The sequence below is a fragment of the Triticum aestivum genome, chromosome 5D, assembly GCF_018294505.1.
Source record: "Triticum aestivum cultivar Chinese Spring chromosome 5D, IWGSC CS RefSeq v2.1, whole genome shotgun sequence".
Taxonomy (NCBI): Eukaryota; Viridiplantae; Streptophyta; class Magnoliopsida; order Poales; family Poaceae; genus Triticum; species Triticum aestivum.
This window is the reverse complement of record NC_057808.1, coordinates 568,569,257-568,593,317: the sequence shown is the minus strand read 5'-3', so window position 1 is coordinate 568,593,317 and position 24,061 is coordinate 568,569,257. Positions and strand designations below refer to the sequence as shown.

The 24,061-nt window shown below is 45.1% G+C and overlaps 1 long non-coding RNA gene across 1 annotated transcript; it reads left to right on the top strand.

Moving 5' to 3' along the window:
* The first annotated feature begins 4,138 nt into the window (after positions 1 to 4,138).
* Positions 4,139 to 9,060, top strand: LOC123123993 (uncharacterized). Its single transcript, XR_006460925.1, has 2 exons — positions 4,139 to 4,773; positions 8,614 to 9,060. It is a non-coding gene; the product is annotated as an uncharacterized lncRNA (long non-coding RNA).
* The last annotated feature ends 15,001 nt before the right edge of the window (positions 9,061 to 24,061 follow it).

Below are 24,061 nucleotides of genomic sequence, written 5' to 3'. Positions count from 1 at the left end.
TATATTCAGATGATGATTTTAGATCAGTCTTCCGATTTTACTGTGAGACTTCTTTGGCCCAGGTTCATTTTCTTCCCTGAAAAGGAGGTTGGGTCGTGCATTTTTCAGATCAAACAAAGGTTGGAGCTCCTATTCCCCGACCAAAGCGGTGGCGAGCCCAGTGCCGGGGTGCTGGGCGTCACTTTTTATCTTCGTTTTTTTGGGTCTGTTTTTCCCCTCCTTTTCCTTTTTCCTTTTTAACGAAATTTCAAGAAATATGGAAAAAAAATTGCAAACTTGAAAAATGTTCATGAATGCACAAAATGTTCATGAATTCAAAAAACTGTTCAAGATTTCAAATAATGTTCATGATTTCGAAAAATGTTAGCGTATTCAAAAAATATATAAGATTTCAAAAATTGTTGAACAAATGTTCATGAATACATCAATTGTTTTTAAATTTAAATTTTTTCTTAATTTCAAAAAATATTTGTGGTTTTGGAAAATGTCTGAGAATCAAAAAAGATGTTCAGGGTTTCAAATATTGTTCACAAATTAGAAAAAAGTTTGTGAATTTTAAGAAGTGTTCACATATACAAGAATGGTTTGAGAATTCCAAAATTGTTCACGATATTAAAAATTATTTGCTAAATTAAAAAAACACAAAAACCAGAAAGGGAAACATAGAAAGGAAAGTAGACAAATAGGGAGCATGCCCGGCCCAGTATCTGTGCGTAGCGAATAATAGGGGTATCTGAGCAACTAAATTAGGAGCATTACTCAAAATTGTTACTAAAAATCCTAATTGAGGAGCGCTCCTTCAGGAGCCTCCAAACGATTACTTGGGGTGGGCCGAGAGCGTGCCCGCCGCCATGTGTCGCGCTCTGGGCGCCGCCGCCATGCGCTTTTTTCCTTCCATGAGAGGCACGATTTTGCTTCCGTGAGAGGCATGACCGTACCTCTCGGAAACGGCTTTCAGAAAGGGAAAAAACATGCTCTCGATTCGGTTTCCTTCGCCCGTTTTTTCGTGAAAAAAAGTTCTTCAAAACCTATCAACATGGGATCTAATTTTGAAAATCTCAACGCGAGGAATCCAATGATGAAAGCGGTTCGAGATTTAGACGCACGGTTTAAGAGATAAAACATTTTGAATAAACGAATCTACGAAAAAGCGAAAACTCGGAGGTTCCGACAAGTGGCACATATGCAGTGTGTCACTTGTCGCAACCTGGAGTTGGAGTGACCTTTGGAAGGAGTACTTCTCAATTAATGATTTCATAGGGGTATGCGTTTGTTCGTTACCCAGCAACCCGCACGACAAATATGGCTGGCCCATCGCCTGTAGCTAGGAGGGCAAGCTCTCCCACGCGCAGCCTTAAATGACCAAGGCCTAGCGATGGAACACATTCTTTTTAAAAAAATTTCCTTATAAAATATTGTTTTTGAAGTAGTGCAAATGTATAACTATTTTTGAAAATAGTATTGTGTATTAAAATTTGTTCATCATGTGTTTCAAAAAATACATGTCATTAAAAAAGTGTTCTTTAAATGTTCGTGTAAGAATAAAAAAAGGAAAAAAAATAAAGAAATAAAAAAATGAAATTGTTCATGTAAATATAAAAATAGCAAAAAAGAAATAAAATAAAAGTATTCATGTCATTTTTGCATCATTGTTTGCTACCCCTGTTAACCGTATATTTTTAATATGTGTCTCTAGAGTAGAACACCACTACCTACAAGCAAATAATAGGGAAAATAATGTGGTGGAGAATGTCATTTGTTTGCATCAGCAGAATTGCAGTTTTCAGCATGATTGCTCAAACCTCTCATGATTTTTTTTCCTTGTAAATAAATATTTTCAGGAAGTGAAGCAGATGAAACGGCTCGAAAGGCTTAAGCAAGAGAGGCAAAAGAGGATTGCTGCAAGAAGTGACGCATCTAATCCTCAGAAAACCACAGCTAAAGCAAGCGCAGTGAGCAAGTCAACCTCATCCTTGGCTGAGATGAAAATATTTCAAATTTCCTTTGTAGTTTGAATATTAAACCGAGAAATTAGACTTGAAACTAAAACATCAAGTTTCTCTCGAACCCGCCTATATTTCGTAAGCTGATTATTCTGAAAGACATTTGCCCGAGAAAGTCGTGGTTGTATGTAATTTACGTCATTCATCGACATCAAGCATTGGATCTGCATCAGCCATCCCCATCCAGGGAGTAAAAATCATGCATGCATGGGTTTCCTGGGGAAGCATGCATGGATCGCGCGAGGCAGGGGACAGTGACCACCGTACTGCGTAGCACTGGACAAGCAGTGCTGTACTACTGCCCCTGCAGGGTTGTGAATATGGACAAATTTTGAATTGGATCTGAATTTGATGCGTGTATTAATGGGTGTCAGTCAGACCATATACTGTATATATAGGTCGTGCCAAATTAATCATGTGAAATACTGTGCGTGCAACTTTGTATACAGTTTACTACACACGACTACTGCTTGGCCCCCAAAAACACCGGCCACCGAAATAGAAAGTTCACAGTTTATCTTCTTTTTTGCGGTCCAGTTTATCTGAATGTTATCAGCAACATCAGCCGTCAACACGTACGTCCATGATTAGCATGCATGATCGGTTTACTATGCTCCACTCCACGGTCGAGTACGTGCGCTGTGCTCCACGGTACATGGATTCAGTGGCCCGGACGGACAAGGCCATGCATGCAGCTACATGCAAAATCAATCATGCGCTGTTTCGAAAAAAAATAAATCAATCATGCATGCGTACGTCATCGTCGACCGTCGGTCAGTATATTTACCGGTCCTTATTCTCCATCCATCATTCCTTTCCTTTGTTCACCCAATATATCTACCACAGCCTCTCAATAGTCTTATTATTTTTCGGAAATGATAATCCTGAATGTTGGGATTTTAAGCATGGCAATCCAAACATTTTTCATGGCATCTCTATTTCACACGAAGATGGCAAACATGGCAATTTTCTAACAAAAAACTAACTGGGACAAAGTTGCCATGTTTTAACAACTAAACTTGCCACCTCGCGTCAACTAAAGTTGCCATGAAAAAACATTCGGGATGACGTGCTTAAAATCTGAACATTCGAGATTTACCGGTGTCCTTATTTTTTTTATATTTAAATTTCATTTCAATAATTTTAGTGCTCGAAATCTTGCATCCATGCGTAGCGTATGCGTGTGGTACATTGCCCGTCTAATGAACCCATCTAATTAGGTTACCGCTCCCATTGTGCTTTATTTGTATGTGAATCTTTTTTTTTGCATCGTATTTGTACGTGAATCTGACTCGGGGTATTCTCGTCAAATCAGTGTTGTTTAGTCGGCCATGTATATAGAGGTGTCAATTTGGTCCCAGCTCTCCAAAGTCCGATCCATGCACCCCATGCACCCCTTTGCCAGCCACGTGAGTACTTACGCCGGAGACAAAATTTTACCACCCCGACGCTTCAAATTCACTTACTCCATCCTTAAAAAACATTCACAAATTACTTAGAGATGAGACAGATAGTTTTAGGATACCCATGGTCCATGGATCTCGATGAAATTCACTGCACGGATAGTTGTAGTTGGTCACATGCACATGGGTCTCCCAGGGAACAAGAACAATGAAGGGCCTGTATGTAGCTAGACGCAGAAGCGGCAGCAGTACGTAGCAGTAGTGTGATCGAGACCGGCCGCGGGGGGAGGGGGTGGGTGAATTTATATGGATCACTGGTTAGCTAAATAAATTTGGTTTTGCTATTTTTCAGGCGCCTAAATATTTTTTCATGTGTTAGGTCTTTTTTTGTTTGGCACGCCGGACCTCGCCGAAGAAGAAGAAACTTCAGGAGAGAAGCAGCAATCTTATTATCTATCTTAAGAGAAAGAGCAGCCACATTATCTATCTATCTTAGGTGAAAGTAGCAACCCCATTATGTAAGAGTATCTTAGAAGTGGGTGTGTGTGCACGATGGTCACCGGAGTTGTTCACTGATGATAGGGGCCTAGAGAGATGGCTTGGGCGCCGGTGGGGGAGGTCGAGTGGGCCTTGGCCAGAAATTACGATATATTGATGGGCGATGGTGGGTCGGGCTCTCCTGCTGGGTTTCGAGCACGCACTATCGTGCAGGGCCAACGGGTAGCTGACATCTATCCTGATAGGACCCCATCACTTAATAAAACGTTTTCCTTTTACTGAAAATGATTTTTCTTTGCCTTATCCCAGCGTACCGCTACTGCCATTCCCTCTTCCACAGCCACTCATTCCACTGGGAGGGAGGATTCCGACCAGATGAAATCCACCGTTCAGGTCCGTCGCCGGCGGCAAGACCGGAGCTGTATATGGCCGTCCGTCTCCTACGCGCTTCGCTGCCCAGAGCTGTCACGGCTAGCGCCACCCGTCTCCGGCGCGCCGCCGCCAGGAGCTGCAGGGTTGGAAGGCGGTAAGGCAGGAGTCGCCGCCGCTCGCCTCCGGCACGCTGCGCGGCCTGGGGCCGTTGTCTTGGCTGGAGGCAAGGTGGGATCCGTCACGGCTAGCTCCGCTCGGCTAAGGCGCGCTGCGCCACGCTCGGCCGTGGACTTGGCCGGCGGCAAGACGGGGCCGTCGCGGCTGTTGTCGTCCGGCTCCGGCACACTCAAGGCCAGCCAAAGGTTGTGGCTGACCCGCTCCCTGTAAGATGGTGGCATGGTGGAACTGCAGCGCGTGCAGCCGGTGGCCGAGATTCCGCGGGAGGTTGGATGATCACAGTGGAAGATGCGAACTCGATGCAAGCTCAACAGGCAAAGGTGAGAGATGATTCACTGCTTCATCTACCTTTGTGCTAGTACCTAATTAGCTTTCAGCTATATACGTATGCGAGCTCTTTACTGGTAGCAATGTACTACTCCCTCAGTCCCATAATATAAGAGTGTTTTTTACACTAGTGTAATGTCAAAAACGCTCTTATATTATGGGACGGAGGGAGTAGCTCTGTACTACTAGTAGCTATGTACTGAACTCTGAAGTATGCAAGCTATCTACTCTCCTCTGCTCTTTAGTCATACAGTACAGGGGAAATCACAAATTGGTGAAAGCACCTTTTAATGAATTTAGTGCCTATAAGACCACATTTAACTAGAAAACCAAACCTCAGTTACGCATCTAACTTATCAAAAGGAATAACCAACAACTAATCCATATTCATGTATATATTTTTATTTGAGCATAAAACCATTGCGCATCTAACATCAAAAGGAACAGTAAGATAAATTATTACATCTCAAGGGAACTGTCTTGTAGAGCAATCCTGGATACAAAGTTTACATAGAGCTATTTAAAAGTGTTTATCTTGTATGTGACTTCATTGGCTACCCAAGACCTGAAAGAACAAAGAAATGATTTCTTAGGAGATATAAACTTCAATTGGGAATATGACTTGCAAGTGAACAATACCTGAATTGGCAGCTGGTCATTTTTGAGATGTTGGCCATCCCGAGTCTGATAGCATTTGGGAACTCTACATACAATGTTGATTCAAAAGTCAATACAAGCAAATGACATGTGCATGTTCATTTTAATTTCTAGCGATTAACTAATAAAATTCTACCTGACTTGGTTGAGTGCTAGTTGGCGGCTGGTGATTATGAGATGTTGGCCATCCGGAGTCCGATGACACCACATAAGTCTACATGTAGTGTTAATCAAAAAGTAAATGACCCGTGCATGCTCGTCTTAATTTTAAAAAATAACTAAATAAACATACCTGACTCGGTTGAATGCTATGATAGACATATGGTTGTTGTGGTCGCAAGCCAAGTAACTGTTGAAAACTAGTAGTGCTTGCCGGCGATAGCGGAGGCAAGCCATGCTGTAATACTTGCAAATTATAGTTCTCAGGTCGTGGTACCGATGTCATAGTACCCGGCAGTACATGCAAATTATAATTATGTGCATGTGGTAATGAGGAAACAGCTTGTGGTGCCGAAGGCATAGCGGGCGGCAATACTTGCAGATTGTAATTCGCAACATTTGGTAGTGGAGGCATAGCATGCTGCAATACTTGCAAATTGTAATTAGCAGCATTTGGTAGTGGAGGCATAGCATGCTGTAATACTTGCAAATTATAGTTCTCATCTGATATGCTGAAGCTAGGATTTGGTCCAGATGATGCAGAAGCACAATCACCACTCTTATTCTTGCATGTTGTTCCTTGACCTATTTGCAAAACAATTTGTCAGATCTATTTCAATAACATGACCAGATATTTATTTAGCTATTTCTTGAGGAATACCATACCTTTTTTATTACATTTATTCTTATTGTTCAGCTCCAGTCCAGAATTAATCCTCTTGTTGCTATTTCCTTGTTCTTTTCTCTTTATTCCCTGTACCGTGACTACATTCTCAAGGTTGCACTCAACTGGTTGCTTCTCTGTGACTACATTCTCAATGTTGCATTCAACTGGTTGCTTCTCTGCTTGTTCATGATTTGGTGATATATCTTTTGATTGATTTCCATGTAAAATTTGGTCCACCTTTTCCATTAGTTCAATTGACATACTTTGCAGTAGTGCATATGCCTCTTTGTTTGCTGCTGCTTTGCTCAAAATGTTATAAGAAATAGAGCCAGTACGACCACTCTCGTACACACAATATCCCATTACCATGTCAAATTCTCCTTTAAATATCTCAAACATAGCAGGTGTATATACTTTCGATGTTTGTATAAGCATCTGCACATATGGCACCTTTGGTGATGTTTGACTCGCATAGAAATCACTTTCCACTTCAGCATACCTTCTATCATCCACGGCCCTCTCATAGTGCTTGAAGAAATCTAATAAATCAAGGCGAACATGCAGGTATCGTTTCAATAGTGCATTCATACTCTCGCTTCTTTGTGTGGATATCATATCTGCACAAAAGGTTTGTCGACCATAAACCAAAGCCCACTTCTCCTTGTTCTGGAATAATCTATGTAGCCAGTCATTATCTTCCAAATTATATTTCACTAGCATATCATTCCAACCTGCTATGAATTCATCAACTTCTTCAAAATCATAAACACACTTGCCAAAATCTTTCTTAAATGTCTTGGAACCTTGAAAAACATGACTCAAATGTTTTGCAGCGTTCTGATACATGTGGCACACACATAGACGATGTATTGAGTTAGTAAAAACCTTGCCAATGGCACTAATAATGGCAGCACATTGATCGGTCAATATTGTCTTCGGTTCTTTTCCTGACATGGCCCTTTTGAATGTTTCAAACAACCATTCAAACGTCTCAGATGTTTCATCATACAATAATGCAGCTCCAAAAACCACTGTTTGTTTATGATGGTTGACACCAACAAAAGGGGCAAATGGTCTGCCATAACTATTTGTCTTAAAGGTTGTGTCAAAGCATACCACATCACCAAAGTAGTGATAATCTAATATTGATCTTGCATCTGCCCAGAATATATTGGTTATCATCTCATCTTCATCTACTTGTATAGCATAAAAAAAGGAAGGATTTTCCATCTGCTTGTCCTGTAGGTATTGAAGAATGGCACCTGTATCTCCTTCTTGGATTGACTGCATACGCTTTGATCGGAGATAATTTTTATAATCCTTTTGACCAAAGCTAAGACATCGCCTACCCCCTGCTTGTCTACTCATCACTTCATGACCAGATTTTGGTCTAATACCAGAATCATTCAATATGTCAATCTGGGCCTTCTGAGCTTCTGTAATTCTTCTTTGAGATCGCAGTAGATGGGCTTTGCTTGGAGTTACGAGTTCATGATTATGAGCATCCTCAAAGTTGCTTACAACATATTTTCCATTAGCACTTATTTTGATGGTCATCTCTACCGGACACCCAACTCTTGTATCTGCTCGCTTCCGCTGGCATTGTTCCTTGCTCTTGTCCTTGAAACCTGCCTTTGAGCATACAAATTTTGTTCGAATAACATTCGTTGAGGATTTATCATGCCAAAATTTCCTGACACTGAAACCAGTATGACCTGCATATGCATTATAAAACTCATATGCTATCTCTTCATCCTCAAATTCCATTCCTATCTCTGGTTTTAACCTTTTGCTGTAATCATCATCTGTGTTTCGACCTGCCTCTCCCACATTTTTGGTGTCATGATCTACACAACATAAAAAAATATCATATACTAATTAGTTCACGGACGACACATGGAGTAAAAGTTCACACGATATTCACAGTCCTGGTTTTAGTGAAACCTGAAAAGCGCTTAAAGATAGAGCTATTTTTTTTTGAAAACAACACATGGTATTCACGGGAGCATTAGCAAAATATTGATCTTTTTCTTTGATATAGTAATCTCTATCATTAGAGTTAGCAAAAAAGAGAATATGTCAAAGGAGAATCTCAGGCAGTAAAATTTATAATAAACTTAGGTGGTACTCTGATGCATAATGTGCGCAACATCATAGGAGTAATCATCACTAACATAATTATAATGCAATTCTGAAGGATTAATTTGCATGTGTTTGAAAGAAACAGGGCTACGGAAGATGAAGTACTGGGAGTAATTTGCATGTCATAGATTCAACTCTTTCTTTGTTTGTTTCTTTCAATCTTATCACCTTCGTATGATCAAGAGTGTTGACAATCTGTACATCCCAGGCGCAAGAACATACCTGCGGACGATGAAGTGGCAGGAGCGGACGATGAAGTGGCAGGAGCTCCGTCCATGCTAAAGAACACGGTAGATGTTGATCCACGGAGAGGACAATTTCCTATCAAACTTGATCTATATATTTTCCTTTGATCCAGGGGCAACAATTAACAATGGAACAGATTGGTATGAGAGTATGGATGAAGCCACGAAGAGATTTTGGCGGCAATCTGTTGTTACGCGGGAGGGAAACATGTGGTTTTGCTGATTTTCTGGAAGCTAACTGCAATTAGAAAGATACCGGTTGTTTAAGTGGTGGGGTCGTACCAGGATAGGTGTCGGCCACCTGTTGGCCCTGCACAATAGTGCGTGCTGGGAACGAGAGCCCGACCCGGCGATGGTCGATGGGCGAAGGCGACAAAACAAAACGCTGCAGAGTAGTAGCGTTTTCAGGACGTGTGCATGCGGTCTCTCTTTGATCTTTGCTGGCCACAAATAGGTCGATCGATCGGCCGGGACCATGAACATGCATATACTACTACAAACTATGAAAGCAGGCATGCACGTATTGCTTTCTCCATCCCGATCTCAAACGCGATTTCGATGTCGATCTTTTACAATTACAATTACTGGTTACTTGCGTGGACTGTTGTTGGAACACTAGGAGCTCAGCTTCTACACGCGTATTTCGCTGAGCCCTTGCATGCAAGCCTAGGTACGTACGTACTCCCTCCATCCCATAATATAAAAACGTTTTTGACACTAATATAGTGTTAAAAACGTTCTTATATTTTGGGATAAAGGGAGTAGTTCGCAGGTGCAGTTGAGAGTTGACGCCTAAATCTCCACAAGTCAACAACCAATCGTGCAGCGAAACAATCTGTGGTTGGATGGTCAGATGGGATAGTGGTATCCCCTACCCACTAGGGTTCAAGATGATATGCCGGCTTAGTCTCTCGAGGCTGCTCATATGAGTAGATTATACGTGTGTATGTTTATATGGGTAAGTGTATGTATGAGCGATTGTCGTTTGTACTGTCTTCAAAAGAAAAGCAACCAATTATGCATGCATACTCATCCATGATTTAGAAGTTTTGTTTTACATCTAAAAGAAAAGCTTTTCAAAGGCAATTGGCAAGGCACACCATATATATACTGACAACACCCACAGACAAAGGATGCATGCATGCGCTGTTCTTCAAATCAACTTTGCAGATTATATCACGGACTAGCGGACGTACGTCTATCGTTCCATCAATAGTTTTGTCCTTCATTAATTCCTATGTTGCCTTGATGGATTATTTTGAACTTACTACGTGCATGCAATGCAAATGCAATTAACCGGTAGCAGCTATAGTAGCAGGGACAGGGCATTCTCGTCGCGTTATTAAGTCGGCACTACTCCACTACATGATCAGCTTGCTGGTCCTGCCTGCATGCATGCCCGGCCAGCCGGTTTTTGTACTCACGACTGTGTAAAATGTTCCTTAAATTTTATTTAGTTAGTTTTCTTGTGAAAAGGCCAAAGTTCATAAAATAAGTACCAAAAAATACCCATAGAAATTGAAAAATAAATTTAAATATCCTTGAAAGTGGCGGAGTCTTCTTCCTCCAAGTTGGCCTTTGTAGATAGTTGTGGACCGAAAAGTTATTCTTGGAGGCGTTTTCCCAAAATACCACGACGCGCATGGATATTTTTAGGCACATTCGCCATCTCTGGTCGGAGATGCCCTTAATTTGTAACGATGCAGAGATGAGATTGATGTTTTGAACGAAGGAACGATTGGAGTGACGGATGAACAATCATTAGTGGAGATGCAGTGGCAGCGACATGACAGTGATCAACCTCTTTGCTGCCGGAAATTTGGGCAGATCTCTCCGTGCCTTCGCTCTTCTGGATGTTTATATATTTGCACGTAAGGGTTTTGTGGTGGGGCCCACATACATGCACGGCCAGCTCCATGTACGCACGCCACGTAAGTATGTAATGTCGATGTCGGCAGACCAACTAGGTGCTGCCGCTGGTCGTATCATTCTTGCGTGTATGCTAGCCACTCTACAACAACGTAGGTAGAGTAAGTCAAGTTTCCTCCCTCCATATGTAAGAGTATCTACCAACTGGACCTCTTAAACCCGTCCCAAACGCCCGGGCAAACCGCCCGGTCACGGAATTTGGACCTAGACGGGCCTCTCAAACCGCCCTCAAACGTCCAGGCTAACCGGCACCCCCATATCCAGCCCAAATATGGGGCGGTCCAGGGCGCCTGTCACGTCGACTTGGCCCAGCCTGGCCCACGCCGGCCCACAAATATCGCCGTCCGGAAAATCCTAGACCGCAGTCAACCCGAACTCCACTTCACTGCCCTCTCCGCCCACTCCACTTCCGATCCCCTCCAAACGCATCCGATGGCCGGCGACCGAAGCAGCGCTGCCTCCGGTGGGGACTCCGGCTCCCACGACGAGTGGTCTAGCCTGCTGCGCGAAGCAGACCCCAACGATGTGGAGGAGGTCGCCCTCCACATCGCATTGAGGCGTTCGGTCGTCGACCAAGGCGGATCCGGCAGCGGCGGATCCACTTCGTCAGCGCCCGGCGCCCGCAGCGCCGGTGACGTCGTCGGCCCTACTTGCCCGGCACTCAGCTCCGGCCACTCCGCTCCTCGTTCTGTTTATATTTTATCTATGTTTTTAGTATGGATTTGCACTGTCCACCGTTGAACTCCGATGAATCATGTTCCTTTTGTCCGACTAATCCGATGAACTGCGCTATGATCATGTGTTTTACGTAGCGTTGCATGAATTGCATGGTTTTGCGGTATAGAATACGAGGGACGCGAATGTGGAAGACTAAATATGAGGCGCGCCCGGTCAGTGCCCGCGGACTTGCCGGGCGCGTCGGCGGGCATTTGAGGGGTCGGATTTGCCCAATGCGGTTGTAGTTGCTCTAAGATATTATGTATATACAGTAGATGGACCGCGAGCTAATCCCTCCCTCCCTCTGTCGCTCCTGTGGGTGGCAGGGGTGGAGTCCTAGCCACCTCCGACCCACAGCCCCATTTCTCCTCCTCCCTCCTCGCCTCTGCATGTTCGCGCCAGTGGGCATAGCCCGTCCGGCTTCGGCGGCTGCGGGACGCTATCTTCCTCTTGAGTGGTGGGGTCGCCGCGGGTCGATCCAATCGGGCCGGGGTGCGGTGTGGTGCGGGGTGCGGCGGCAGCGCTGTGGCGGTGACTGGCGGTGGTGTTGGGCGTCCATGGTGGTGCGGAGGGTTGCACGAGGGTGGTGGTGCACGCTGGTATTGGCGATGATGGCTTTGCTCTGCGCACTGGTATTGCAGGGCGGCTTGGGGCTACCCCTCGGGGTCCCGACGTGGATGTGGGCTGCCATGGCGTGGTGGTGGCTCGTGGTGGTCTGGGTTGTTTCAGGGCGGCAGCTGGACATCTCCGTCGTCGGCCCGTCGGTGAGTGGCCTGTTTCGGACTTCCCCCCTCCCCTTGTCGTTTGGGCGCTACCTTCTTCGAAGGGATGGCCCTCTCCCAGCTATGGTCAATCGCTTGTCTCGGGCCCGGTGCTGCGAGACCGAACTCGTCTCGTGCCCCGCAGCAGGACCGAGCTCGTCTCGCGCCCGACAGCAGGATTGAGCTCGCCTCATGCCCGGTGCAGCAGGACGGGTTGATTGAGGCCAGTTTTGGCCGACCTATTGGGTCTCGGCGCTGGGGACCGCTAGGGGTTCTCTTTGGTTGGAGTGGTCTCGGGTGAGGTGGTGTCATGGTCTTGGATGCCGGGGCGGCGGCCCTGGTGGTGGTAGCGTGGTGCTCATGAGCATAGCCCGTGGCTTGGTGCTGCCCGGTGACCATGGCCGTGTGTGGGTGGCATGGTTGCCGGGGTCTGCGTTCGGTGGCAGTGAGTGTTGTCCGGGGTGAAAACCTGCTCTATCTTCGTACAGACCGGCGGTGGCGAAATTCGTTCCCTTCTTAAAGGCGTCGTCACGGCCTTCATTGCCCGTCGTGTTGCTTCAGGGGAAACTCTAACCCTTGGGTCGGGCGGCGGCGGCGCTCCGGTGTCATTCCCTTTCTGAAGGCGTCGCCTTGGAGCCCACGGTTCGTCGTGTGCGGCTTCATCTTTTTGGTGGCGTGTTCACGGCTGAGGACTCCGGTTGCTCTTGGAGTGCTTGGAGTGCTGTTGCTGCGCTCAGTGCATCTGTATCCTGCCTTGGGTGTGTGTTGTGTTGGCGTGTGTTCGTATTGGGTTGTTCGTAATCGTTACTTTATATATAAAGAGGGAAGAAAGCCTTTTTTATAGTAGATGGATAGATACATTGTCCACACGGTAAGGAGACTCCTCCTGTATCCTGGTACAAATTAAGTTTGGTATCTCTAATCAGTCACATCCGATCGAACGGGAGCTGCCAAGGTACCTACACAGATATGTACACCAGTTGGGAACACGTAGTATGTACGTAGGTGGTGTGGCCGGGCCATGGTGACTCACTCACATCACATGCATGGTTCCAGGGGGAGAGGGGGACCGCTACATCGTATAGATCGATTCACGCTGCAGCTACCGACCTAGCATGCGTACATATGTGTACCTTTCAGTGTACAGTCCGTATGCGTGTCCGTATGAGTATCTATTATTGTGTGCGTTGTTGCCTGTGTACCTATCGCCTTCGCCTGTCAATGTACCTACAGTTCGTGCACTGCGTGCCTAAGAGCATCTCCAGCCGGCCCAGGAAAGCCCCTCAAGCATTTTTTTTCGCGCCGGCGGACAAAAATCTTCCCACTCGTGCCCCAAAGTCTCCATGAAGCAAAAGCTGGCGCCGGCAACCCGAACCCAAATCCAGGGAGCTGGGGGCACCTGGGGGGCTAATTTCCCTGTTTTGCAGGTGCTGCCCCACCTGCAGTGAGATATCTCCTGTCTCCCCACCTTTTCGTCTCTCTCTCCCCACTTTTCCTCCTCCCGTCGCCGCGCCTGCCTCTTCTCCAGCTCGCCCTCCTCCGCGGTGCGTCCAGTCCTTGTCGACACCGCCGTCCCCGCCCAAGGACGGCATCCCCTCGCCACTGGTGTCGAGGGAGGAAGCGGTCGCGCAGGCGAGGTCCTGCCTGGCCACGGAAGGTCAAGAAGTAGCAGCGGCAGGCCCGGTTCCGCGCCGAGATCCTTGTCATCGACGACTCACCGGGCTCCCTCGCGCGCCTCGCCTTCGACGTATTCTCGGGCCTTGGCGTGTCCCGGAAGGGCACTCCGGCGAGACTCCTCCTCGTGTGGCCTTCCTCCGGGGAGCTGGAGCTGGCGCGCGCAGCTTGACTCGGTGGCTACGGACGCGCTGGGCGCCTCCTTCACGTCCACGCCTCCCTCGGCCTCCTCAACGGGCCCGAGCGTGGAGGCCACGGGTGGCCCCGGCCACGAGCTACGCACCGGCGGGCGAGCACGGGCACAACTGGCAATGAGGCGCGCGCGGCGGGGCGAGCGGTGAGGCGGGGCGCGCGGCGGCCAGGGTGGGGCGAGCGGTGAGGCGGGGTGCGCGCGGCCACAGACGCCTGGACGCACGCGCAACGCTGCGGCCAGGCGTGCAGGTCTTCCTCGGCACGCGCCGCCGCGGACACCCCCGGACGCTGCGCCGTGCTGGTTCTCCATCTCCACCTTCGTGCTGTTGATGGGCTCTGCCATGGCATCAAGCGACAACCCGAGCTCGTCGACAGAGTACCCCAGCAACTCGAAGTAGTCGCGCATGGCCATCTCCTCGCGCGCGTGGTTGGACAGTTGCGCGAGGCTGGTGACAGCCCCAGCGGCGGCGGGTTCGGCGTGCCGTGTGGTCGTCTGCGGCAGGGGCGTCGTCGGTGCAGCAGGCGTACACGCTCAACACCAGGCTCCTCGCCGGTGTACACCTCCCCTGCCTGGCCATCTTCCTTCTCCTCCCTCGTCCGCTCGCCGCTGATCACCAGCACCCGCTCGTCCTTCACGTCGGTGGGAGTGGCCGCCATGGCGCGCGCGTCCCCGACGTAGGCGCGCGTCAGGCCCTGCTTCTCGCCAACACTGCTCCTGGGGGCGCAACGAGTGGAAAATTTTGTCCCCCCAGGCCGAAATTCTCGCCGGCAGCCCTCCAAGCGGCGGAAAAAATGCCTCCTGGGGGCTCAACGGCTGGAGATGCTCTAAAGCTCCAGTTTCTCTCTTTTCTTTTTTGCGGGGCCAGTCTCTCTTATTCCACCCTTATAAAGCATTCACAAATAACTAAGATATGTATATATACATTATGCAGACCTATTTATAAACTTTGATGCAAAAGCACAATCATATGCATACACGTCTCTATGCTTATAGAAAATAGATTTGGGGTGGGTTCATACCCTATCTTTGTACATATATACCCGGACATGGAGCATGTGATCCCGAGCACCAATGATCCTGGATGAACAGTAAAATCCAAAAAAATATTTAAAAAGTTCAAAAAAATCGGACATTTTTTGTCAAGAGACTTTGATGTTTTTTCTACATGCGTGCCAATTTTCGTAATGAAATGACATTTGTGGAGGTCTCGGCAAGAAAAAAATCATGCTCCAAAAAACTGTTTTTGGAAGCATTTTGGAGCATCAAATTTATTTTTTTGCCAAGACCAGCATGAATGTCATTTCATCACGAAAATTGTCACGCATGTAGAAAAAACATCAAAGTTTCTTGACAAAAAATGTCCGATTTTTTTGAACTTTTTAAATTTTTTTCGTTTGTACTGTAGCAAATGGTGCCTGTGAGCTCGAGCTCACAATAGCACTTTCGATATATACCCTATCTTTTTTAATTTAGTGCTAGCAGTTAGACACCCGCTCATTCTATCAATTGCACTGAAAATAAATTTACACTTGTAAGCCAACTAGCTAGAAGGCATACTTGCAGAAGGGAAAGAAAATCAAAAATAAAAGGAATTATTTTTTCAATCGGGCACTGCCCATTTCCATTAATTTATTAACATAAATACATAAATAAAAGGAAACCTAGATAAAAAATTATAGTCCGAGCGCAAGTAATAATATCCACGATTAGCAGGCAAAGAAACGACCCAAGTATGAAATCCGGAGATAGATAGTTTTAGGATACTCATGGTCCATGCATGGGTGAAATTCACTGGACGAGTGGCACAGATAGTACGTACGTAGTTGGTGACATGCATGGGTTTCCCGGGAAAAAGAACAACGAAGGGCCGGTTTGAATTTATATGGATTGTAGGCTGGCTAATTGAATTTGAATCGGAATGAATGAATGAATGGTGTCAGATCATGTATAGCGATGGCGACAAAACAAAATGCTGCAGTGTACCAGTACCGTTTTCACGATGTGTGCATGCATTCTCTCTCGGTCTCTGCTGACCACACATAATATGAATATCGTGTGGTTGATCGATCGGCCGGGACCATGCATGCATATACTACAAAGTAAATGTACACGTACGTACGCATGAAGGCAGGCAGGCAGGCAGACATTGCTTTCTCCATCCCGATCCCGATCTCGACGTCGTTCTTTTACAGTTACAGCTACTGGTTACTTACGGCGACTGTTGATGGAACACACTAGCAGCTCAGCTCGTACGTTAAGCCATTGCATGCCTAGGCTAGGTACGTGCCAACTTACGTATCTACTGTAATCACGCATGCATGCATACATCAATCCTTGATTTAGAAGCTAAATCATCAGTCACAAGGCAATTGGCAAGGCAGACCATACTGACAACAGCCCAGATAGAGGTGGCACCTGAGCTGCATGCATGCATGCACTGCTTTTGAAATCAACTTTTGCAGATTATATTGCCTAGACTAGATGAATTATTTTCAACTTGGTACCTCCACCTGGTTGCTGTGAGATGACAGGGCATTCTCGTCGCGTTAGATCGCTTTTTTAAGTCGGCACTACGTGCAGCTTGCTGGTCCTTCCTTCCCACACCCACACCTACGCCTGCCTCCATGCATGCCCGGCCATCCCGTTTTTGTACGCACTACTGTGTAAAATGTTCCTCAAATTTTATTTAGTTATTTTTCTTGTGAAAAGGCCATAGTTCACTAAATTAAGTAGCATAAAGGCATCTCGAGTGGAGACCCGCGAAACTCCCACATGTGGTGTCCGGACAACTTTTGTTTACTTTTGCAATTCAATGGGGACCTGTATCAGTCCGCGAAGCTTTCTGGACGTCCAAACTCTGATATTCTAGAGACAAAAGTGGAGAGTTTTGCCGGAGTCCGAACATGCACTTGACCAATCATCCTCTCTTCTCTCTCTCCTCCCAACAGCACATGCATGGTCCCCCTCTTCTTTCTCTCCTCCCAACCAGGCACTAAAACAACAAATATCCCACCACATACATGGTCTCCACCTACCTTTTCTCCTTACAACCGATACTTTGTAATTAGCGTTGGATGACTCCCTCCCGTATCATGTCCGCGGACCATGTCTGGACACAAAAATGGACATATACCAGAGGAATTTGCGGGTCGGCGTTGGAGATGCCCTAAACCCTTGCAAAACAACCATACAATTAATTATCCTTGAGTGTGTCAAAGTCTTCTTCCTGCAACACGCTGTGGGCAAAGCTTTGCCGCCTCTAGACCTCCATTTCAGCGGAGCAAACTTATTTAAACCAAATATATAGTTCGTAGAAGCAGCAGCTGAAAAGTTGTCAATGTAGACTAGAGAACTTTGACGACATGATTTGTGCATCAAATCTTTGGCCAAAGAAGAAAACACGGGCTAAATGCCCCAGTTTCGGCAAAATAGAGTTGGGGAACATAAATCTCACAATCTTCCCGACGAGGCCATGGCTAGGCACCCTTCGTCGGTCCAAGCTTGGAACTCGAGCGGGAGAATCAAGAGACAAAACCACGTTGTCCACTCCACCCGCTGCACGACCGAGACAAACTTTCAGAAAAAACGCCAAACGAGGAGAACTAGTTCTAGGAGACACCATATTCCAAACGCCTTCTAACGAACTTTCACCAGAACAAAGGAGAGGTGGAGAGACCTGATTCCACGCCGACAACAACACCATGATCTGGCCACAGCCCCAAATAACGACAGTCATAGGGGTAGGGGCCTTTGGACTCACCAGAGAGTAGGGCAGATCAGCTGCCGCCACACATCGCCTAGGTCCATTAGTAGAAAAAGGGTCTATTGTCCCGGTTCGTGAGGGCCTTTTGTCCCGGTTTTTGAACCGGGACTAAAGGGTTGTTACTATGCCTTAACCCTTTAGTCCCGGTTCTTACACGAACCGGGACAGATGGGCCTCCACGTGGCCGCTGCGCCCAGCCCAGGCCGGGGGGCCTTTGGTCCCGGTTGGTGACACCAACCGGGACCAATAGGCATCCACGCGTCAGCATCTGGCTGGAGCTGAGGTTTTTTTTTGAAAGGGGCTGATTTAGGGGTTTTGGGGGTTAGTTTAGATTGTTATTAGGTAGCTATTAGAGAGAATTGTCCTCTCTTATATCTCCGTGCTTGGTTTACCAACACTACGTACTGCTATGCCTAAACATGGATTAGATTGAAGTGAAGGCAACATGTGGTGCATGTCGAAAGTAATACTAATCCTAACTTGATCAAGTTTGGATTGTACTACTTTCAACATGCACCACATGCATGTTGCCTTCACTTCAATCCAATCCATGTTCATTTCACCCGCTGATATATAATAACTCTTCATGCGCGCATCATGCATCACCATATATAATAACAAGTCCTACTAATCATCATCATACAACTTCTACTCGTTATTAATAACAAGTCATACGATCATCGTCCTCATAGTCATCGAACCAACCCTACTTAATTGTTCTTAGCACATGATCATCAGTATTAGGTAGGACCGAAATACCCTCTTTAAGATAAAATAGCATAAAACAATATAGACCCTGACTCTCCATTATGGAGAATGGAGATCATCCTGTCTCCAATTCTTGCGCTTCGCTTCCTTTTACTTCCAAGAACCTCCTTGCGACTGTCCATACATTTTTTCCATTCTTTGATTTGCATGTCTCCACTTCTTTTAGAAATCCGGTATGGACAGTTGAGATTCGTAGGATGACCTGGTTGTATGTTCAAAACATCAAGCCTACCATTCTGATACATCAAACGAGGCACACAATCCTCTGGGATTATCTGTTGAAAAACATAGTAATAACTTCATAGTTAGCAATGATGTACTAGTTTTAGAAGTATGCAAAAGATGCACGGATGTCGTAATAGTAAGAAATCTTACCAGGGTATCTCCATAGTAGTTACCGTAGTTCAACACGTGCACTAGTGGCACGTATTGACCATAATGTGAAGGAGTTTTACAATAGATATTGTAATTCTCAAGATCAGTACAAAATCCGACCAGATGAGTTTTCTCCTTATAAGTTAACTCAGAGCCATCGGTGTAGTAGGTTCTGTCTACCATATTCCGCACATTGTTTGAACAATCAAAATAAACTGTCAATAAAAATAAGTTGTCAACTATTTTGAAATGAACAATATAAATTAGCTAATAACTATGTTTGAGAAACTCACATAGCGGTAGAATTGGAGGCGTATCAACAAGGACCCAAATGTCCATATTGTCTTACTCGATGTCAGGATCACCAAGATCCATGGTGACAAGCATACCCTCATCAAAACCATACATCTTGCAAAATGCTTCCCAATTTTTGCAACCAAAATGGGTTACGCTCTCAGAATTATACAGATTTACTTCAAAATCTATATCATGATGGGTCCTTAGGTGAATTTTCTTTGTTTCCATACTTTCATGGTCTTCAAAACCCATCCTCTCCAAGACGTAGCGTCTTGCATGGCATGGGATAAGCTAGCCGAATTGTAAAAGATGAAAAGTACACGTTGAAATAGTTGAAGTTGTGCTTAATTACGAAAAAATAACACTTGTCGTTGTTGCGTACCGTTTCAACATCGAAGGTCTCCTCCAGCTTAATACTGAAGCGCCGATCTTCGTCCAGGTGAGGCCTGTCGCACTGACCTCGGTCGTGGTGGCACCAGTCGCACTCCCCCGGGAGACTTTCGTCGTCCGAGTACGACATTTCCTATGTTCATAATTCAAATATTAAATGTCTACAATTAAATAAATGTATTAAAAAACCTAAGTTAGATCATTATTATTCATCACGGGTTGACTATCGGTTTGTCGAGTCTTTTCTTGAAAACTCTCAGCTCACGTGGTGTATACATTCGACCGTTGGTGATGGTCGCTCCTCCATTTGTCCCCGAGTGCATTACACCAAAATGTCTAGCACACGGGAACAAAGGAGAAGCGACCCCCATGACAACAGTCAGGATTCTTCGTCCTCTCATATATATATGGTGGAACTCTCCCTCACTGATTCCTCTCTGACATTTGCGACCGTCGGTGATGGTAGCTCCTCCTTTCGTTCTCGAGTGCATTACACCAAATTGTCTAGCACACGGGAATGAAGGAGAAGCTACCCCCACGACAACAGTCGGGATTCTTCGTCCTCTCATATATGGTGGAGACTCGACAGACTTACAGTCAACCCGAAATATCATTTAATTATCTTTCTAAAAGAGGATTTGGCTAGTCTCACCTCGATTGCGGAGGGGGCGGTGACGGGGACGACGGCGGGGATGATGGAGGGGCCGGGGGCTCCTAGATTTCTGCGAAAACAAAAACCCTATAAGCTATCAACTAATCATATGCATACGCCTTGCATAGTGCTCTCCAATTTTAGCATTCAAAGTAGGAGTAGTTTTCCACTTTGAGCATTCAATAAGCAAAATCAAATCACAAAATAAAGTAGTATTCAAATTAGGATGCATTCAATTATAAGCAAAACTACATCATCTCCATGCGTCCGTACATCGTCGAATATTATCACTAATACACCTCGAATACTATCATACATATAGCATCGCTAGTACAGCTAGAACTGTAGCGCCCGACGGATATCGGCGCGGGCGGTGGACACCCAAAGGGACGGAACCATCACAGGATCATAGCTCCAGTGAGATCCCTGAAGAACCTACCAGGTATTGTCGAACCTGCCCTCCAACGCAACCATGTAGCGACGGACGTGCTGGTCCTCCTCGCTGACACGGTGACGTACCACCTTCGCGGTGTCCGGAAGCCTCGGCACCGTCACGGGCCCACGCGACCGCCATCAAACAAGGATCGGGTCAACGACGGGCTGGCTCCTCACCAACCTACGCCCACCGGAAGGTAGCACCTCACAAAACCAGCCCAGCGGAGCCCAGTCCCGGACATGGCCCCTCTGATCAAGCCGGCCTCCTCCGCCGAGTCGACGACGAGGATGCGGGATAGGCCACGTCGACATCGATGCGGGAATAATTGCTTTAACTAAAAAAAACAAACTAGTTCTATGAATTTCCTTGCTAAAAATAAACTACTTCTTTAGTAAAATAAACTAGTTTTGTTAAATCAACTAGTTCAACTACTAATTAAGCACTTACTATAAATAAAATAAAGTAGTTTTATTAATTAATCAACTAGTTCAACTACTAAGCACTTACTATAAATAAATAAAATAAAGTAGTTCTTACTAAAAATAAACTACTTCTATATATAGTAAAATTTAATAAGTAGTTTTATTAATTAATCAACTAGTTCAACTACTAAGCACTTACTATAAATATAGAAAATAAAGTAGTTCTTACTAAAAATAAACTAGTTTAACTAGTTCTATTATTTTTCTAACTAATTCTATTAAACACTTTCTCTTCTTATTCTATGAACAAAATTACAACAGAAAAAAATCATAAAAATTCTATGAACAAGATAAAAATTCTATGAACAAAATTACAACAGAAAAAATTATAAAAATTCTCAGAAACAAATTGACATATTCTTTGCATATATATGAACACACAACCATTTGCATATTCAATAATAATATCACAAAAAAATCTATGAACAGAAAAAAATTCTAACATTTGCATATTCTAACAGAAAAAAATCTATGAACAAAAAAAATCTATGAACATCTAAATTAGGAAAATTCATATGAGCTCACAAAGGGGGCGGCGATCGACGAGGAGGCAGGGCACGGGGGCGACGGTGAGGGGCGCGACAACGGGCGACGAGGAGGCAGGGGGCGGCGACGGTGACGGTGAGGGGCGCGGCGACGGGCGACGAGGAGGCAGGGGGCGGAGGTGAGGGGCGCGGGGCGCGACGGCGTCTGGGCGGCGCGGGACGGCGTCGGAGGCAGGGGCGACGACGGCGAGGCGCAGAGGGGCAGCCTGGCGGCGTCGTCGGGGCGGGATCGAAGAACTGAACGAAAAATTTCACAAGTGTTGTATATATAGACAGAGCATTGGTCCCGGTTCGTGACAGCAATCGGGACGAATGCGACCTTTAGTCCCAATCGGGACCAAAGGCCTCTTTTCAGCAGCCCAAATGGCGGGAAGCGGTGGCCTTTGGTCCCGGTTGGTGGCACCAACCGGGACTAAAGGGGGGCATTGGTTCTGGTTGGTGCCACGAACCGGTACCAATGCACCCCTTTAGTCCCGGTTGGTGCCACCAACCGGGACCAAATGCCTCTTGCTGCCCGTGTCGCGGCCAAAAGTTTAGTCCCACCTCGCTAGTTGAGAGGGCTCGAGAGTGGTTTATAAGCGCTGCTGCGCCCACCCTCTCGAGCTCCTCTCAACTGTAGGCTTTCGGGCCTAATCTGTCACTATGTGCCTATGGGCCTACTGGGCCTCCTGCGCTCCTAAATCCTGGCCCGTGGATGGGTTTCTAGTCGTATTCAGGCCGTGGTGGCCCAGTAGGTGGCATATTTTTTATTTTTTGCCTGTTTTTTGTTTTATTTTTTGCTTTATTTATTTTGTTTTGTTTCTACTTACAACAAAAAACTTATTTATTTTATTTTATTTTGTTTCTAATTACTTATTTATTTTACTTTATGATAATTCTTTTTGCTATTAAAGTTTCTATCAAAAAAAGTTCTTTATGAAAATTCTTTTTGTTTTTAATGATTTTGAACAGAAAATACTTCTATAATTTTAGTTGCATCAATTTTATATGATTTTAGTTTCAATAATACTAGAGGTTTCTTATAATGTTTTGAACAGAAAATACTTTATTAATTTTAGTTTCATAAATTTTATTAAAGTTTCTTTTATTCTGTTTCTACTTATATATTTTAATAAAGTTTATATTATTTTGTTTCTAATTACTTATTTATTTTATTTCTTATTTTTCATGCACCATTTTTCATGCATTTACTAATTATTTTGAGCTATAAGACCCTAAAATTGAAAAGCATTTCAAATGAACTCTGAAAAGGTTGAAAGTTGGCATGGTATCATCATTTCATCCACATAGCATGTGCAAGAAAGTTGAGAGGGTTACGGCAAAAACTGGATGCACTTCCTGTAGAAAACGGACAATCTCTTTCAAAGTATGAGGATTTCATACGGAAACTCGTCTGTTACAAAGGGATTTCATTTTTTAAAACTTATTTAAACTCCTGACTTTTTGTGTGTTCAAAATGCACAATTTAAAGCCACATCATCATTTTTCAATCCTTTCTGACTTCATTTGTTATTTTTCATGCATTTACTAATTATTTTGAGCTATAAGACCATAAAATTGAAAAGCATTTCAAATGAACTCTGAAAAGGTTGAAAGTTGGCATGGTATCATCATTTCATCCACATAGCATGTGCAAGAAATTTGAGAGGGTTACGGCAAAAATTGCATGCACTTCGTGTCCGAAACGGACAATCTCTTTCAAAGTATCAGGATTTCATACGGAAACTCGTCTGTTACAAAGGGATTTCATTTTTTAAAACTTATTTGAACTCTTGACTTTTTGTGTGTTCAAAATGCACCATTCAAAGCCACATCATCATTTTTCAATCCTTTCTGACTTCATTTGTTATTTTCATGCATTTACTAATTATTTTTCATAGCATGTGCAAGAAAGTTGAGAGTGTCCCGGCAAAAGGTGGATGCACTTCGTGAACAAAACGGACAATCTCTTTCAAAGTATCAGGATTTCATACGAAAACTCGTCTGTTACAAGGGGATTTCATTTTCTTGAACTTATTTGAATTTCTGACTTTTTGTGTGTTCAAAATGAACCATTCAAAGCAGAGACTGATTTTGAATGGTGCATATTCAGCACACAAAAAGTCTGTAAAGATCGCCAACCCCAACATAAAAAAAATGAGCATAGATGCGCCAATAGAGAAAATTCAACCTAAATTCATAATAAATTTCTATGAATTTCAGAGAAACTCACTATGAATTTAGGTCAAATTCCCTGTATAAGGGCATCTATTTTCATTTTGAGAGGAGCTCAACAAGGCAGAGAGGGACGGGCTTATAAAGCGGTGTGAGCGCCCTTCGGTTGGCGAGGTGGGACTAAACTGGACCAACCCTTTAGTCCCGGTTTGTGGCACAAACCGGGACTAATGGTCATGGGCCAGGGGCGAGGCGCATTGGTCCCGGTTCGTGCC